This window comes from Muntiacus reevesi, chromosome X (assembly GCF_963930625.1).
Source record: "Muntiacus reevesi chromosome X, mMunRee1.1, whole genome shotgun sequence".
In the NCBI taxonomy this organism is placed as follows: Eukaryota; Metazoa; Chordata; class Mammalia; order Artiodactyla; family Cervidae; genus Muntiacus; species Muntiacus reevesi.
In genome coordinates this window covers 94,292,182-94,310,962 of record NC_089271.1, presented here as the reverse complement: position 1 = coordinate 94,310,962, position 18,781 = coordinate 94,292,182, and the positions used below count along the sequence as shown (strand labels likewise).

At 52.1% G+C, this 18,781-nt stretch overlaps 1 pseudogene; it reads left to right on the top strand.

Moving 5' to 3' along the window:
* The first annotated feature begins 16,405 nt into the window (after positions 1-16,405).
* On the top strand, positions 16,406-18,476 carry LOC136154580 (melanoma-associated antigen 10-like; annotated as a pseudogene).
* The last annotated feature ends 305 nt before the right edge of the window (positions 18,477-18,781 follow it).

Below are 18,781 nucleotides of genomic sequence, written 5' to 3'. Positions count from 1 at the left end.
CAGGCACAGTCCTCAGTTTCCCACCCCCTACCCCACCCCAGCCCTCAGGTCCTGGCCTCATCCCTGCCCATGCTCTGCAGATCCCCCATCTTAGTTCAGGGCTGCTGAGGGCAGATCCGTGCTTACCAATCTGGCCTCGGTCCTGTGGCTGCTCTGGACCTCAGACGGCCCTGCCAAGAGTCTTCCCCACAACTTTTGGAGCCACCTTCCTCAAAACCCTTCCCACATCACGGCCTTGACTGTCAGCAGATGCTTCAGTCCTTGCCCAGAGCTTAGAGAAAGAACTAAGGAGAGCAGGAACTACTGGGATGGGTGTGCTCCATGTCATCACCAGGGCCTGGGATGGACCCATGCAGGGATCACAGAATTTAAACCTCAAATAACCTGACAGGTTACTGTCACCTCATTCCATGCCTAAGGAGGTGCCGAGGGATAGAGAGACAGCCCATGGCTGCAGGGGACCTGACCACACACTCCCATCCTCACTTCTTTCCCTGTACCTGGAGGGGGGTCCCTGTTCACTGGAGGGGTGTGGAGGCAGTGAAGCAGAGCCACAGGCCTGAACCTCAGAAGGGTTTAAGCACTTCTCAGGAAGCCTCTGTTTGCATGTGGTTTGAGGACGGGAACAAGGTCCCAGAGGCACCCAGCCCAGGGCCACCCAGGCCTCTCCTTCCCCTAGCACAGCACAGCCACAGTTCTCACAGGCCCACGAGGCCCACGTGATCTGGCTCCTACCTTGGATTCACCCCCAGTAGCCATGAAAGCCATCCTTCCATCTTTGGAACATTCCAGTGTGTTCCTCCCTCAGAGCCTTTGTAGGGTGTGAGGAGTCACATCGTGTCAGGTGCTGGAGCCTCAATCCCAAGTACCTCGGTATGACCTTATAGACAAAGGAAAGGTCTTCACAGAGCTGATGGGGGTCTAGTGAGCTCTTTAGGATGGACAGGCCTCTAATAGGACAGCTGTCCCCATACAAAGGATACTGTTAGACAGGCACATGGGGAAACTCAGGGTGAAGAGGAAGGCAGAGCTCTCCAATTCCAGACATGCCCACCATGGCCAGCAATGTCCTGGAAGTGATGGGGGAGAGATGGGACAGACTCTCCCCACAGCCCACAAATGAGCCAACGTCAGCTGACACTTTGACCTCGGCTGCTGACCTCCTGAACCAACACGGTATGTAGCTGAGCCACCTAGCCTGGACCCTGAAACGACTGTGGGCATTTGGAGACAGAAGGTCAGCCCTGTCCAGACATCTCTCCACAGGGGCAAGGGGGCAGTGGGGGGGATGACTTCCCCACTCTCAGCACCTTGGGCACTCTCCTCCACATCTGCACAACTTCATGTGTCTGTTTTCACCCTTTTACATGGTGTCTGTTTACACCTCCTAGTGTCGGGGGTCCCACAAGTTACCCTTCGCCCTGATGGAAGGAAAGGGAAAACTCATTCTGCCAATACAGCCACTTGACATGACCACACACTCACTGACTGAAGAACCACGCAGGAGCAGGCCCGGGGCACAGGGCACACACCTGAGGTGCTGACACATGCCAGCAAACGGCCTTCTGCAAAGGCTCCCCCGTGTCCACTCCCCCAACCACAGACAAGAGTGCCATGTCCTCACGCACTGCCTGTCCCCAAACATCATCATCTGACTGAACCTCTGTCCACCTGCTGGGTGACAAAGGGTCACCCTCTTCACTGGGTGAACACATCACAATGTTCCCTCCAGCCTCTCACCTCTTGTCCTGATGCTGTGCACAGGTACGGTAAGTTTGAGTATTCCTGGAAGCTATTTCAATACAGGACTGCTAAGAATAACTTGAATGTGTATAGAATTGGTTGGGAGCCCATGAAATATGTTTCTCCAAGTCCAAACTACTTTAACCTGATTTAATCTCCCCTTAGCCAGATTCCAAATATGCCCAGGGTCACTGTATAGCCACCCAATACAAGAGCAAGAGTGATGGAGGCAGCAGAATGGACACAGAGATGCCTTGAACCAACTGTGGTTAAACCACCTTTCATTGATTTTACAAACCAGACTACTTGCATGTACCATAATGCTAGGGCTCCTTCCAGTTCTGGAAATGCCAATGACTCTGAAGGTTAATCTTATATTTCATTAGCTTCACTGTTCATCTCTGTCTGGTTCAGAGACTTACAGAAGAGAAATGAAACACTAAGAAAAGGCTTGGGACTCAGATAACAAGGCAGAAGGCAGGAAGGTACCTATCCAAAAGTAAAGATAAGGCAGTCATGATGAATTCCAGATAACCAGAATGCAAAAGTACCTGGGAGTGTGGGGCTTCTCTGGTGGTCCAGTGGTTGACTCCTCGCTTCTGTTGCAGGGGACCTGGGTTCGATCCCTGGCCAGGGAACTGAGATTCCACATTTCTCATAGCAGGGCCAAAAGAAATAAGTAAAAATTTTTTTTTAAAAAGATATCTACATTTATTGAGGGCTCAAAAAATAAAAAATAAAAAGTACCTGGGAGTGAGTGATTAGCATGTGACCTAAGGAATGAAACAACAGGTTGAGCTGGGACACCAAACAAGGACCCAATGTCCAGAGCTGTCTTTCCTCCATGGCTGAGGCGAGAAACCTGGCATGATATTGGGTAGACAGAGTGTAGGAAGAGGAAGCACGTTAGGGGAGGCGGGCTTCTTGAACCAGCATCAGAGACAAAACATGCTGGGCCAGCACAGAATCAAGTAACACAGAAATCAAAAAGACGGCTGAGAAAGACAACCCTCTGAGTCTGTCAAGACTGAATTTCCAGATGGTACAGTCATAGCATTCAATGTGTATCGAGCTTGAAAGGACCTCCTAGGTCTCATGTTCCAGGCCCCACCCTCTATGGGGACAGGGAGCAAGTCACTAGTGTAGGAGTCAGGACTCGCCCCTTGGGGGTGGACTTCTGTCTCGCTACCATCCACACCCCACCCACGCTGCAGTGTACCACTCAGAGCCCGCCTCCCTCTTCTCACAGGGACAGGCATTCTAGCACTTCAGATGTTTCTACAAAGAGTGGTCCTGCATCCAATGAGATTGCTGACATACTTGCCTTGCTTACCCACCTCACACACACTGACACCTGGGCATGGCCCATCGCATCACCAGCTGAGTCCAGAGTGGTACAGCAGAGTTGATGACTGCTAAGTGACTCGAAGCCAACAGTCAGCACCTAATAAGTCTCTAATCTGGCAGAGGCAGCTCTGAGGACGGTACCAAGGTAAACTGGGCAGAGTCTTTATCCTCAGAGGGCCTGTGGTGTAGCTGGGGTAACAGTGTATGCACGCACATGCACACACACACAACACACACACACACAGAAACCGACCAAGGTATCCTTACACAAAAAGAGTACTATAGAAAGGGTTTTGGAAAGTTGTGTGTGCACACAGACACACACACACAAATCACCCAAGGTAACCTTTCACAAAAAGAGTACTATAGAGAGGTTTCTGGAAGGTTGTGGGGAGGAAGGAACGATTCTAAAGTCAGCCCCGGAAGTTTCAGGAGGACACAGGAAGTGAGGAGGGAGGGATCTGCATTGAGCAGCAGTGTTGAGGGCTGGGCACCTGGGAGTCAGGCTGTGGGAGTGGAGGCCTGGCCATGACCATCTAGGAGGCAGGGGGAAGTGCTGCCACAAGGAAAGGAGGAAGGCCCATGGTGGGGGTCAGAGCCCCGAGAAGCATGGAGAGCGATGGCTGAGCCTGGGCCCAGAACTGTTTTCATTGACTTCATTTGACAGATGGGCAAGATGAGGCCAGAAAGTTGCAGGTATTCAAACAAGAAATGTGGGAGTCAGGGGTCACTTCCGGGAAAGCTGTGTTTTAGGATTTTTGTGGTTACACTACCAAGGTGGCCTGAGTGGCAGGGGCTGGAGAGGGATTAGAATCTGCTTGTGTCATGTCACCAAGAGCCCCGGATTTAAGAGAGCTCAGGAAACAGTGGACGAACAGGGTATTCTTCCAGAAACTTCTTAAGGCTTCTATCTGAGACTCCTCTACTCCTAACTGCTGATTTTATGCCAGGAGGAACTGAGTGGGACAGGGGTGGCTGGGAAAAGAGAACCTCATGCTTCATTGAAGGCGTACAAGGAAGGCTCAGGCACACATGTGGAGGGCCCACATGTACCTGTGGTGATCTGAATGCTCTGGGGACATGATGGGAAGGCAATGCACTTTGGATCAGTACCTCAGAAACACACTACGCTCCATGGCACCAGGGCCACCATCCTAGGCATCCCTCCTCAGAGATTCCAGATTCTAGAAGCTGAGTCTTTCTTAAGGTGCCTTGTGTTGTCCGACTGTCTGTGGCTTCTCAGCAAGTTCCCCATCTTCTCCACGTTTATAGAGCCCATGCCAGGCACCAAGGAGTTGCTCACACACCAGAGAGAGAGGGGATCAAAGAAGGAAGGAAGGTGACCGCTGGTCATTGACAGAACTATTGATGGACCAGTCCACCAGACTGTCCGCGTCTGGAGGAGGGGGCGGTTGGGTACACTCCATCTGTGCTTCCCAGGTGCCTGGTGCTAAAGTAGCCCATTGACAAGTTTTGGGAACACACATCGACTAGACTGTTCTCCTCCCCGACTGACCACCAAAGGAACACCTCTGTTTGGATCCAGCCTTCCTGGCATTCAGTCTCACCTCGCTTCCTCAGATGGTGCACATGCCACCTCCACCCCATGTGAAAGTGCTCATCCTTCTTAATGAAGGGCTCAGGCAATATTACAGAGCACACAGTATTCTGCCAAGTTCCACAAAGGATGCATGACATTTCAACACACTGGCTACTCTAGCAACTGGGCTTTTGTCTCCTTGCTAAAGTGGGTTTCCCACCTTAGCCATGAAGTTACTGAACTGAAACAAACAAAGACTGACAAGCAAAGCCCTACAGACTGTCAAAGCATCCAGTCTTCTGGATACACACAGGAGGAGTCCCAACACAGTGCAGAAGACAGAACACTCTATCAACAGTGAACACTCAACCACTCAACTCAGCAATGGACAGAAAGGACAGAGGCCACTTACATGAAGGTATCTTTCTCGATGCCACGTCCTTAAGATTATCAAGAAAGTACATGAATGCCAGACACATGAACAGCTGTCCAGGATTCTGAACCTTCACTTAGACCTAGATTTTGGAGACAGTCCTCAGCCAGGCTCTGAAAGCAAGTCACTTGTTTCCATTAGAAATTCCCTTAGAAAAGTATGCATTACATTACCTTGTGGCTCAGATGGTAAAGAATCTGCCTGTAATGCAGAAGACCCAGGTTTGATCCCTGGGTCAGGAAGATCCCATGGAGAAAGGAATGGCTACCCACTCCAGTATACTTGCCTGGCAAATTCCATGGACAGAGAAGCCTGGCGGATTACAGTCCATGGGGTCGCAAAGAGTCTGACATGACTCATTGACTAACACTTTCACTATGATCCAGACTACAAACAAATCAAAGTGCAACTCTTCTTAACAAAGTGCAACAGCTTCTTAACCCAAAATGTGTTGTTCAGAGAATATTTTACACATGTTTCAGACACTCACAGTTGAGAAAAAAATGCATTCTTTCTCCTTCATATCCCAGGTCAATTTGCACATCTGTATAGTTGAGGATTTTGCCCTTAATAGAAACATTCATTCAACACAGAATTTTATTTTATGACACAGTCAGAATAACATTAAGAACTCCGAATCGAAGGATGTGAAAGGTCAAAGACAGTCTGTGTTCAGACCCTTGCTTTTCAAATGCTATCTATGGACCAGACACTTAGTTATCAACTGGGATCTGGTCAGAAGCACAGATTCTCAGGTTCACCTCAGAACATCTGAATCAGAAGCCACATTTGACAAGACCACTGAGTGATCTGAAAGCACACTGAAATCTGAGATCTAGATCACTGGTTTTCAAACTGTGTTCTGTGGTACACTTTGGGAGGCCTATTATGAGGTGTGAGCCAGGAAGAGATTAGGAAGAAGGGGGATGGGTAGCAGGCCTCGTTTCAGCTGAGCAGCCTGCCTCTGATCTGTTTGGGAGGCTGAACCCCACCCAACCCCACCTCCGTCAGATATCCCATTGACAAAAAGGTTGGAAAATTACTGTTTTGGACCAGTCATCTCATTTTATACATGCACAACTGAGATCTTCCAAATAGTATAAGGGAAATTTTACCAAGATCACATTATAGTCCCTTGAACACTGTTAGAGAATTCTGAAATTTGCAAAGCCTGGGAATCAAGAAAAATCTTCAGAGGCAGTGTTTCTGGAATAAACTCTCAACTGCAGAAGTAGAAGCAAAGACAGACCCTGAGCCCCAGTGGGAGACAACACGTCCAAGGCTGTGCCCTGGAAAAGCCCTGTGACATGAGTGGCATTTTGTGTTACCTGGTTTTTAACAGAGGAGAGAGACACCCAGAGATACTAAGTGCCAAGGCTACACAGCAAGAGAAGAGCTGATGTCCTAACCCAGGTCCCTGGATCCCAAAGCCCAGGCTCTGGATCATGTCATTTGCATCATGAGCACAAAAAGGCAGCCCCTCTGTGTGCCCTATGCATTGGCCCAGCCTATGAGCTATATGGAAACACATTCACACAAAAAAGGAGCCATCTACCCTCACAGACCCGTGGGATACAACTAATGGGTTTCTGTGCCAATGCCTGGGCTCCTGCTATAAGCTCAAGGAACAGAACATGCAAATTCAGTTGCTATATCTTTGTGGTAATGAGAGTTAAGAATCCATTTTAATATCCATTGCTAAGTATCTAACATCTCCATGCCTTGAGAAAGTTAGAAAGATTAAGAAGGCAGAAACGGTCAGAGGAGGAAAAGGAAAAGAAATACTTTACAATATATTGGCATATTAGGTTTAACACCTCATTTTTATAGTCAGACTCTCCAAGGACTGCCTGGAGCTTTCTGCCATGGAAGTGCTTATTACTAACCACTTTTAATTAAAACTGATACTGCAAAAAAGAAAAAAAAAAAAAAAAAAAAAAAAAAAAAAGACAACCCAATCATAAAATGGTCAGAACACTTGAATAGACATCTCTCCAAAGAAGACACAGATGTCCAAAAGGCACATGAAAAGATGCTCAACATTCTTTATTATTAGACAAATGCAAATCAAAACTCCAATGAAGTATCATCTTACACTGGAAAGAATGGCCATCACCAAAAAAATCTACAAAGGATAAATTCTGGAGAGGGTGCACAGAAAAGGGAACCCTTGTATACTGTTGGTGGAAAAGTAGATTGGTACACTCAATATGAAGAACAGTATGGCAGTTCCTTAAACAACTACAGACAAAACTACCATATGATCCAGGAATCCCACTCCTTTATACCTGGAAAAGACAGAAACCCTTGTTTGAAAAGATACATGCATCTCAATGTTCATTGCAGCACTATTTGCAATACCCAAGATATGGAAGCAATGTAAATGCCCATCAACAGATAAATGGATAAAGATGATGTGGTACATACACACACACACACACACACACACACACACAGAATACTGCTCAGCCTTGAAAAATAATGAAGTAATACCACTTGTGGAAACATGGGTGGACCTAGGGATTGTTGTACTAAATGGAGTATGTCAGAAAGCGAAAGACAAATATTCTATGATATCACTTATTGATGAAATCTAAAAAGATGATACAACTGAAATTATCTGCAAACCAGAAATCAACTCAGAGAAGAAACTTTTGGTTACCAGAGGGGAAAAGCAGGAGAAGTGATAAATTAGGAGTTTGGGGTTCACAGATACACACTACTATGTATAAAATAGTACTTATGTCATGCTGGAGAAGACTCTTGAGAGTCCTGTGGACAGCAAGGAGACCAAGTCAGTCAATTCTAAAGAAATCAAGTCTGAATATTCATTGGAAAGACTGATGCTAAAGCTGAAGCTCCAATATTTTGGCCACCTGATGTGAGGAGCCAACTTACTGGAAAAGAACCTGATGCTGGGAAAGACTGAAGACAGAAGAAGAGGGTGCTAGAGGATGAGATGATTGGATGGCATCACGAACTCAATGGACATGAGTTTGAGTAAACTCTGAGAGTGAAAGACAAGGGAAGCCTACAGTGCTGCAGTCCATGGGGTCACAAATTCGAACATGACTGAGCAACTGAACAACAATATATAAAATGTATGAATAAGGTCCTATTATATAGAACAGGGAACTATATATCTACAATAACCTACAATGGAAAAGAATCTGGAAGTGTTTTATATATATATATTTATTATGTATATATTATATATAATATAAATATATATTATATATATAATATTTATATTATATTATAATAATATTTATATATATTTATATATGAAATATATATTATATTATATATATATAAAATGAGTCACATGGCTGTAAACCAGAAACAGACACAACATTGTTAATCAACCATGTGAAAGTGATGAAAGTCAGAATACTGGACTGGGTAGCCTTTCCCTTCTGGGGGCCCTTCCACCATTTCCAGCCAAGGAGACCCTCTTCACTACAAGACCCAGCCCAGATGGCCTCCCATCTAAAAAGCCCTCCATGGTCCCTTGATATGAGTCAGTGTCTGGTTCCCCACTCTTCATGATCCTCAACCTGCCTCATTGCAGGCTCTGCTCTTTACTGGTTTGCCTGGAAGATGTGCTCCAGCCTCCCCACCCTGAGCCCTGAGTGATGCGTGGGTGAGTGGATACCTGATGCCCTGCATGGTGGAGGAGCCTCTTGCACGACAGGTGTCCTTGGACTTTAATGCACTTTGCCTTGTGAGGTCTGGCACCCAGAACTGCCCTTTCTCATCAGACTGTGATTACACCGGGGCTAGCACATGGCCAGGTGGCCAGCACACTGAAAGTAGTTCTCCTCCCCAACTCAGCAGTTGTCTGATTCAAAAGACACCAAGAGCCCCTCCCACCAGGCTGCGTGTAGGGCAGAGCATGGTGCCACCCAAGCAAAGACACTTGGCGTTCTCTGTGTACACATAGCCACCACTCAGGCACCAATTCCTGGTGTTAGTTCTCCCACTTGTTCAATAATGATCATGAGGCCTCAGGCACTGTGAAGGCTTGACCACCGGGGCCCACTGTGGACACGTCCAATGACTGTCTGTGCTCTGCACCTCACGACGGGCTGGCAGGAAATGTCAGTTCAACATCACAGGTAAAGGGATACCCTGTCCGACCCTGACTGCTCCATGTCCCCTTGGTGGTGAGTCCCCAGCCAGCCTCCTGCACCAACACCTCCCTCCCTCATGGGAACAGCCTCATGAAGGACCCATCCTAAGAAGGCTGGCCCTGGGGAGGTCTCAGGAGAGGTGGTGAGATGAGGCCTTGGAACAGGGTTGACATCCCCTGCCCCACTGGTTATGAGGAACCATCCTGGAGGTAGTCAGTGTGCACTCAGCCCTGGGCTCAAGGCCACAGCCCAGCTGCTAGACCTTTTGCCAGGCTGGTAAGGGAAGAGGAATTCCAATGCAAGTGAGAAGATCCAGGCGTGTGAATTGTGGGAGGAATAGATGGAAGAGACTTCTTTGCTTTGCTTTCTGCAGGGGGATGACCAGCTTATGGTGAAGAACAGTCAGAACCAAGCGGTGGGGCAGGGTGTCCCTGGTAGATTACAAAGCTTCAGGCAGTGAACAAACATTGGCCCAGGATTCAACAGAAATGGTTGAACCTCAAAGACACTGAACATTCCACTAAGGCAGGCCTGACCTGGTGGCATCAGATGTCTTCTGGGGAAAACATGCATCCTTGACACGAAGGCCAGGGAGACTGGGAGCCAGGCCCCAGAAGACCGGGACATCCCAGATGTCTGAGAACTTCTGAGCCTGCAGCAGCAGCCAACCCCATAAAGAAATGGTGACCCCCCCCCAACTCCAAGGGAGCTAACTGGGCCAGAGTCCTCCCTCACAGGTATCTCCATCCCAGGAAGCAGGGGAGCTGGCCACCACAGCCTATGGCAGGACCCACAGCACTGCCAGCAGGAGACCCAAGGAACCATGGGAAGAGCTGGTCACCTACTGCTGGGCCGCCAGGCAGAGCGAAGCCACTGTGCAACACAGACTGGTCTTGTCAGGCCTGGTGATGGAAGAGATGGATGACACCCCCTCCCCTCATCCCTGCTGCCCAGGGACTGTAGCAGAGGGCACAAGGTCGCACTGAGCCAGGAGCCAGGGACCATGATAAGGGTGGCCGCCTCCCAGGAAGGCTGGACTCACAGAGCAAGGCAAGTGGTCAATACAGTGCAGCCTCTGGGAGGCTTGATAGGTGGGCAGCTAACCTAGGTACAGTCCAAAACGACGCTGAGGCCAAGGGCAGCCACCCCAGCAAATGGGTCAAGATCCCTTGCCCAGGTTTGGCCTCCGAGCCAGTTCTGAGGTCTGGAAGTGAGGAACAGGGATGGGGCGGGTCCCCAAGAGAAGGACACCAACACTCCACAGCAAACAGACATAGGAATGACCCCAGCCACTTCCAAAGGGACCTTGGGCCCTGAGATGTGAACCCACGCAGGGAGGTGGGACCACCAGAGGAGTGGAGGTTGCCAAACAGAGTGTCACATTGACACTGACGTGAGAGACTCCTTAACTCTGACTCTGCAGCTGCTTTGGGATGACCCTCTGGGCTGGGGTTTCTGGGCAGGGGGTCAAGGTTCAGGGAACACAGGGCCAGTCCCGAGGATTCATCAGTCATTCTTGAGCTGGGAGAGCCTGGAATGCAGTGTCCCCCACAGCCAGGTGCAGCGCTTAGTGAGACATCTGTTGAGTCCTTCAGAACCTGGGGAACATGTGATGTGAGGGAAAGATGGTAAAGCCAAATGGAAAACCTGAATGAATTCCAGCGAGTAAAAGAGAAACACACAGAAAAGGCGGGGGGTGATACATGCCCCACTCATGAACTGGAGAACCTTCACACCTCTGGTGGCACCTCACGGGCATCCTCTGCTCCTGACTTCTCACACCCTCTCTGGGTTTGGCCAAGTCACCACGGTGGGCACACAAGCACTCAAAGGGTAGCCAGACGGGGCTCTCACCCAGAACAAGAGAGTCCACTCATTGAAGTCCTCTCACCATGGGTATGGGATGGCAATGCACACTCATTTCCACCCTCCCCGGTCCTCAATCTCACAAACTAACCTGCTGGATCTGTTCAGTAGGCCACAGCCTGGTGTCCAGAAGCCCCCTCCAGTGCTGGCAGGTGTGGCACCCAGGTCATGGCGAACCTGCCCAGATGGATGACAGTGAAGAGCACATAGACCCCAGAGCATAGGAGTGATGGACATATGGAAACCAGCATCTCCCTGTGTCAGATACGATATAAAGGCCCATGATGTGAGTGCGAGCAGGGCAGTGCCAGAGTCTCACAGAAGCTCCCTCGGCCCCCCTGGGTGGTGCCCCATCTCCTGGACAGTCAGTACCCTGAGCAGTGGCAGCAGAGTGGCAATCCGTGTCCGCAGGTCCCGTGTGTGCTGCGTCCTCTCAAAGATATGCAGCAGAACTGAGATGAAATCAGAAATGTGTCCTGTTCTCAGGCTGGCCCTCCATCTGGGCCATATGGAGAGGGGTACAGTCAATGGTAGCTGCCCTTTGGACAGAGGGGAAGTAGGTCTGGCTGACCTCCCAGAGCTACACAGCTGCCCCTGGGCTTGTCTCGCATGCAAGTGTCCAAGGCCCAGAGCTAAAGCTAGGCTGGGACTGAGGGACTGACACGGATATGAAGGAGCCTTCTCTCATGGGCAGAGTGCTGGACTCCAGGGCAGCGTCTCCTCAGGGACTGCTCGCCCCAACTGCCAAGCCTGGGGATGGGTGGCAGCCCCCAGTGGGAGTGCCTGATGGACATGTGCTGACCGGTAGGGCACTTACAGCTCCAAGAGACCAGGTGAATACTGAGTCCATTGCTAGTCTGCAAACAGAAGAGGATGAATCTGCAATACAAACACCAGGACGGGATGAATGTCCAGATCCCGAAAGAGGTGCCCACAACTCAGCACAGAAAGGACACACAGCTCAGTGGAGAAATGGGCAACAGGCATTTCAGAGAGGAAACCACATCAGCCAAGGAGCACAGGAGAGAACCCGAGAATCTGGGTCAAGTCCGTCCCAGGTCAGTGCTGCCTGCAAATGCAGAGCAGGAGCAAAGTGGAACCGACACCAAGCCTCAGAGACCCAGGCCAGATAGGAGGCAGCACTCCCTGGGGCTCAGCTCACATTTCTGGACATGTGAAGAAAGCTGGGACCAGCAGCAGATAAGGGATGGGTGTGGAGAAATGCCATGAAGCAGGTCCTCACAGCTGCCCCTATCAGCAGCCACACGCCATAGGTCTCCAGTTCACTGGGCAAGGTCTAGTTCAAAGCCAGGATCTGGAGGAACAGCAGCGGCCCACCATTCACAGGACTTTCCCTCATGAACTGAAATCACTACCAGGAGGTTCTGGAGTGTCTGGAGATAGCTGGTAACCACTCTTGGGGCGAGGAGGGGGGCACCAGCATGAGGGAGTTGGGTGTGGTGATTGCTCCGGTCTCTGCAGTGCTAAGGCCTCAAATCCAGGAGGCAGCCTCTGCCCCACAAGTCGTGGCTGGGAGGAAGCAACTCTGTGCAAGGAGAAAGCAGTCTGCCTGCTCAAAGGGAAAGCACTGCTCCAACTCAACATTTCCATGGCAGCAGTTGCATGGTTACCTGGCTAATGGGAACCAGTGAGACACCCAACCCGCCTTCCTGGGACCCAGTGTCCCTCGAGGTTCCGGACTCATGCACAGCAGGCACAGCCTGGGAGGAAGAGTGGGGGCAAAGGTAGCAGCAGAAAGATGCAGGGTGCCCCAGAACTCCTAGATGAGAGCGCCTGACACTCGGGCAGACAGAAAAGGGATGTTACAGTCGTGCCTGGATGGAGGACAGTAGGTTGTCAGGACAAGAGGAGCCAGTGGTCCAGAGAGAGAACTGCATGGCAAAGTTTGGGGTCCCTGATGAGCTCTGCAGAGACTGCAGGGCCAGCACAGCCACCCAGGGTGTTGGGTAATGAGGAAGGAGACCTGGGACCACCGGAAGCCCCCCAGGGCACCACGGACAGGTTGGGGCTTAAACAAGATTTGGCTCCACTGTGCTTTTCATCTGGGGTTGAAGACAGATGTGCATGTGGTGTGACACAGAATCGATGGTGTGTGCAACAGCAGCTGGAGGAGGAGAGAGAGGAGGGGTCCAAGCTGTTGGAGGGGCCTAGGCTGACAGCACTGGCCCCAGGCCACAAGGCCTGAGCTCAGCTAGTAGCAATGGGGACAGGAAGAGGAGCATTTACTGTGATCAGACACTTGGGAAACAGGGACACAGCAGGCAGGGTGGCGGTCAGGAGCCAAGTCAGGTGGCTTCCCTGGGTGGGCTGAGCCTCCAGATGAGAGGACGAGGAGAGGAAACAGTTTTGAAGGTGAAGCTGCCTGTCTCTGAGACATCTCAGGTCCCAGGGGCAGCAGGAAACACAGTGAGGATTTTCCTTCACACCTGCAAATAAACAGATAAGACTGTTGCTCAGCACTGAGCCAGCAGTCCCAGGGTGGCTTGGAAGGGAGCAAACCTGGGCTTTCAGTCTAGAGATGGGGAACTCTGCCCAGAAGCCGCCCCTCTCCCTGCTTCCCTGGCCCCTGGGGTCCACTCTGAAGCTCAGATGCAGTCACTGAGGACACTGGGTCATGGTCACTTTGACTCTCGCCGAGTCTCATGGACTGGACGCCTATGGCAAGGGCTGAAAAGGATAGTCTGGCCTCCACCATGAAGCTGAACAGTCCTACTCCCCATGGGTTCCCCGGGCCCACAGCTCCATCCCTGTCAGCCCCTCCCCACCTCAGGTGGCTCCACCTTGGCTCCAGCCCCATCCCAGCCCCGCCTTGCCACACCCCAGGCCCCTTCCAGGCCCAGCCCTGCCCTGCCCCACCTCCTTCGCTAGAAGCTTCTCCTCACCCAGGTCTTTCCCACACTTCAGCCCCAGACTCCTAGCCCTGCTCCTCGAGCCTCCTCCCTCACTTCCGTGTCCTGCTCCCAATCTTGCTCCAGGAAGCCTTTCTCGAGGCTCCTCCAGGCCTGACCTTCTAGGCGCCTCAGAGCGTGACGGATCTTAGTTTGTCTCCTAGCAAACAGGGCCAGCGAAGGAATGCGCCTTTGTTCATACGAGCTACGTGCGTGTCAACATAACTGTGTGCCTGCATATCTGTGTGCCTACGTGAGTAAGGGAAGCCATATGCACCGGAAATGACGGGTGTCGGTGTTTGTGGGCTGTCAGCCAGTGCTGTCAGAGGTCTCGGTCCCGGTGGTGGACCACAGTTCTGACTGGTAGCCACCGCCCAGTCATCCCAAAGCACCCGCAACTCACTCTGCTTGCAGAAAGGTGGGAGGGTACCTCGTGCGTCACGGGTACCTCCAGGTGGGGGTTTCCAGGAGTGCCTGCCAGGGAGCCAAGCCAGACATTCTGGCCCCCTCCACGGCCACAGTCCCAGCCCGCTTTCCTTCCACGTGTGGGTCCCGGCAATGCCCTGGGACATACATGGGAGGATGCCAGCAGACCTGCCCTCCAGCCTCCTACCATGCCCCTGGACTATGACCTCACACTAGCCCCACCCAAGCCTGACCCTGACAAGCAGGGCTCAGTTGTTTGTTAACGGTTCCCCTCCTGGTGGGGACCAACCACGAGTCCATGGAGGGTGGCACACTGACTGTGGGGCCCCCAGATCCTTCCAGAGTGGCAGTGTGAGGGGAGGAGTCATTTTCTCTTGTTCTTTGGGGAGTGTCTCCTGGGCTGTAAATCACCATCACTCCTGGAGGATGGTTTCTGTGCTGCAGGCCTGCAGGTATGTTTCTCATTGGTTGGGCCCTCCTGGGACCCCATGGTCTGAGGCCTCTGCCAAGGAGAAGACCATGGTGGCTTGTTGTCCAAGATTGCTGTATTGTCACTGGTGACTTTCTCCCTGTTGCTCTGGTCCTCGTGCAGGTGAAGATGCCCAGTCAAGCAGGCAGAAGAATGTTTTCTCCTCTGGCCACCAAGCAGGCACCCTCTGCTTTGAGTGGTAGGAGTGCTTGCAGCCACTTCTTGCTCAGGGATTCCACCCACACAGGTGAGATTTGGAGGCTCTCAGGAGGAAGGGGTTGGGTTGGCTGAGAAACTGAATGGTGGCCACTGGGCAAGCCTGGGATCCAGTCACATACCCCAGTAGAAGACACAGCAAAGGCCAAGCCCTGGGGCCAGCCAGGTCCTTTGTAACCAAGCCAGACCCAGTGAAGAGTGTGACCCTTTGTCACCCAGCAGGCAGGCAAAGGTTCAACGAATGATGATGTTCGGGGCCAGCCAGGGTGTGAGGACATGACACCCTTGCCTGTGGTTGGTGGAGTGGAAACATGACACACTTTGTGGAAGGCCATTTTCTGGCATGAGTCAGCAACTCGGGTGTGTGTGGTGTGCCCCAGGCCTCTTCCTGCATGGCTCTTCAGCGAGTGTGTGGTCACATTGAGTGGCTGTATTGGCAGAATGAGTTTTCCCTTCTCTTCCATCAGAAGGGAAGAATCAGTAACTTGTGGCACTCCCGACACTGGGAGTCTGGGTGAGGACCCTGAGGGAGGATTGTGGGGATGCTGGACCCCACTATTGAGTGGGCTCTGGGAGGACTTGGACTAAATGAATACATACCATATTTCCTGACATCTCGGCATCAGTGAGACTGGGGATCTGGTATGGGGGAGCAGCCTCAGGTGGGCAGAGGGAAGAATTCCAGCACCAGCAGGTTGTCAAAGTTGAGGATCTTGAGGGAGGACTGAAAGGATGCTGGAACCCAATCAGAGGAGACCTCAGAGAAGCCTTTTGCTGCTGTCGGTCCTTGGTGGCCCTGGGGTAGGATGAACCCAACATGTGTGGTCTCACTTCCCTATATCTGGGTCGTAGTCTGGGGTCCTGAAACAGGGGGCAGGCTTCCTGACATCCAGGTCTCAGACTGGGAACTTTGCATGGGGCGGGGACTCAGGTGGGCTGATTCCCAGGTCCTGTGGTGTGTCAAGTTGAGGAGCCTGAGGGAGGACTAGGGTACCGTGGACCGCAATCAGAGGAGGCCTCAGAGTAGCCCATCTCTGTTATCAGTCCAGGGCGACCGTGGGGTAGAATGAGGAAAACAGGCATGGTCTGACTTCCTGACACCCGGGTCTTGGAGAGACTGGGGCCCTGGTATAAGGGGCGGGGCTTCAGCTCAGGAGAGGCAAGAATCCCAGGTCCCAACTGGAGGCAAGTTGAGGTGCCTGAAGGAAGACTGAGGGGTCCCTGCGGGAGGACCGACAGAACCCCACAGATCCCCGCCCCTGTAGTTGGCCCTGGAAACCCTTGGGGTGAGAAGAGCACTCTAGGCCTGTCTGACTTCCTGACATGTGGGTCTCAGAGAGACCGGGGACCTGGTGTGAGGAGTCAGGTCTCAGGCAGGGAGAGGACAGTGCCCGGGTCCTACCAGGAGTCAAGGTGAGGACACTGAGGGAGGAGGGGAGCCTGACCCCAGAATAGAGGGGACTCTGATAATCCCCGAGAAGGACAACCATGAGCAAGATTTCCTGACATCCGGATCTCAGAGACTATGGGGACCTGGTGAAAGTGGCGGGGTTTCAACATGGCGGACGGGACAATCGCGGGTCCTGCCTGGAATCTAGGCTCCATGCGAGGAAAGACTGAGGGTGTTAGACTCCAAGGCAGGGAGGGATCCTTGCTCTTGTGGGGGGTCATGGAGGCCCCAGAGCAGGGTGAGCAGTTTATTCACCTCTGTCTTAGGGACCTTAGGATGAGGTGTTTGGGTGGAGGGCGGAGGCTTCAGTTCTGCAGAGGGTGGACTCCCTGGATCCCAAGGAAGGACTGAGCAGATGCCCACCCCTGTGTTCAGTGCTTGGAGGCCAAGTAGGACGTGAGGAGAGGTGAGGACCGAGCATCTCCCCAGCCTAGGAACTGTGGGATGCCCTAGGCAGGTGCGGCCACATGTGGGGCCCCTCAGCGCTTTCTATCCAGATTTGGGTCTTGTTCTGAATTTCCCTGCAGGTCCCCAAAGGGGAAGGTCCAGGACGTGCTGGTGGAAAAGTGAGCACTACACGTGAGCCCCAATGGGACTACCCACCCCAGATCTGTGGGGACCTCACAGAGTCAACCCCTCCTACAAGCACAAAAGGCCTAGGTCTGTGCCACGGTCTCCCCCCGAGGTGCCCCCTCCATTTGTCTCACAGGGGCTCCAGGAAACAGGAGGCAAATGCGGATGTCTGAGGCCCATGTCCTGAGGTCAGGGAGCAGAGGACGTTCAGGCAGTGCTGGGAGACAAGGTGAGGTGGGTGCCCTGATGGTGCACAGGGGCTCCCCATCCCAGAACAGAGGGCACCTCAAAATGCCTTAATCCCCCTACCTTGTCAGCCCCAGAAACTTGGGCTGTACTGGCTGCACCCTGGGCCAAAATTTCTCTTCCTCAGTTGACAGGGGACTGACTACCAAGGGGGAGCACCCCTGTAATGCCCAAGAGCAGCCCTCAAGGAAGACCAGTAAAGTGGCCTCAGTCAGAGTCACCCATGGCGTGTTTCACAACTAGGACCATTTACACTCTCTCTTTCCCAGGTCAGTGGTCCTCCATTTCCCCCATGCCACACTCCCACTGGGCACAAGACCCCATCTGTTACGCCTGTGGTCCCAATGAATGAGTTTTGCACTCCTGAGGAACACCTTCAGGGCCAAATCCAGGCCCAGGGCCCAGTGGAGGTGCAGCTCCTGGGGTGGAGGCGGAGGATGCCTCAACCCCTCTGGCCACCTCCCCTCCAATCTCATCTTCCTCTGCTACCGTGGATGCAGAGATCTTTCTCAAGCAGACTCTGAATGTGATGGTGGCTGATCTAGTCGAGATTGTGTTCCTCAAGTATGGCACCAAGGAGCTGATTTTCCAGGCTGAAATGCTGAATACAGTCCTCAGGGATAACCAGGCCCACTTCCCTGTGGTCTTTCATAAAGTCACACAGTGCCTGCACTTGGTCTTTGGCCTGGATATGGAAGAGGTGGACCATAGAGAGCACATCTATGTCATGATCCCCACCCTGGGCCGCCTCACGCTCAATGACATGCAGAGGGATGGACAGAGTATGCCAAAGGCTGGCTTACTGGTTTCCCCCTGACCCTGATTCTCCTAGCAGGGGACCGGGTCTGTGAGGAGAAAGTCTGGGGAGAACTCAGCAGAATGGGGACATTTGCTGGGATGCAGCCCTACGTCTGTGGGGAGCCCACGGATCTGCTGACCCAAATATGGGTGCAGGCGGGGTACCTGCAGTACTGTCAGGTGCCTCACAGCCACCCTGCTCACTAGGAGTTCCTGTGGGGTACCAGGGCCTATGCAGAGACCAGCAAGCAGCAAGTCAAGGACTATCTGTACAGGGTCCATGGAAGGGGTCCCGGGTTCTTCCCATCCCAGTGTGCAGAGGTGTGAGGGAGGAGGAAGAGGGGCCCTGAGCCAGAGCAGCAGCCAGACCCACATCCAGCAGCTTGTCCTGGAGGAAGGAAGGGAGGCTGATCCTTCCTTCTGCCTTCCCTGTCATGAGGGCCTGGGCCAGTTGGGGGAAATGCTGTGCTGCATCTTTGGGATCATGTTCTTTACAATGACATGGAGATTCACTTCTGTTTCCTTTAAGAATTTTTCAAATGTTATTTGTTTTAATAGAAGGCTTAATAAGCTTCAGTGTCTAACTATGTCAATAACATTGATCACAGTGTGTTTGTGCTCACCCAGTTCAA